Consider the following 1,125-nt stretch of genomic DNA (forward strand, 5'->3'; position numbering starts at 1 on the left):
TTCGACTTTAGCTCAACACTGTGTGAATGTGAGCAGCCTGTACGTCTGCAGAGTGTGATTCAAACACAGATAAGGAAACTGAGTCTGCGTGTTTATTAATTAATGTTCCAGCAAAGATCAGTCCTTCCACTTAATTACCAGTGTAAGCCAGAGGTCAGAGGTCAGCTGAACATTCATTTTACTGTGTATGTCTGGATAGAAGCTATAAATACATATTATTTATATATTTATTTTACTATGCCATATAATTAAATCACACCATCGTATCTCTTAATAAAGTTTCCAATTAGATTAATTTACTTTAAGTTGAGTGGGTTTAGTTCTCATCAGTAAACATCTTTGAAATTATTATAGAAAGTCAGATTAGATGACATAAAGTGTTGAAATTTAGCTAAATATTTGTATTTTATTTTGAAAAACATAATCAAAGTCACATGTTAAACTCCCAGATGTTGAAGAAGATGAACAAACCAACACTGACCTCATGTGACATCATCACTGCTGTTGCACCTGTACAGGTGTGTGTCTGTGGGGTTATGTTAGCCCTCAGCAGTCGACTGCAGGCACAGGTGACGCCTGCTGTCTTTAAGGTCAAAGTCACATGAGTGAAAGTTCTGAGAGTCACGAAGAGTTTCCTCTTCAGCTGAAACTTTGTTTAGTTTGTGAATGTTCACGTTTTCAGATTCTTTCCGAGGATCTTTGTAGTTGTAGTTTGTCGTCAGCTGACAGTTGAAACATGACATCTGTGTATTTGTATGAAAAGTTTCACACTTATAAAAAATGTTTTCTGTTTTTGTATTTAGTCTGAATTAAACAGTTTGAACCTGAACTAAACTTTGATTCTGGAAGAACGAAACAAAACGTCAGCAGATGGGCAAAACATTATAAAGCTTTTATTTTGGTAAACTTTATTTTGGTAATTTTCAAAACTTTATATTTCAAATTAAAAAACGTCACTCCACAAATGTATAGATATGAAAATGTGTGTAGAGACTGACAGATGTGACTGTTTACCAGGCAGGGAGGCTCTGATGAAAGACACTATGCAGGTGCATTATGGGAAATGTAGGATGTTCCTGTTTTAATCTGTGACTCACAGCAACCAATACTTTCAGGATTTCCACC

This window comes from Seriola lalandi, unplaced genomic scaffold, assembly GCF_002814215.2.
Source record: "Seriola lalandi dorsalis isolate HSWRI2012SDOR001 ecotype SW California unplaced genomic scaffold, Sedor1 jcf7180002049884, whole genome shotgun sequence".
Lineage (NCBI taxonomy): Eukaryota > Metazoa > Chordata > Actinopteri > Carangiformes > Carangidae > Seriola > Seriola lalandi.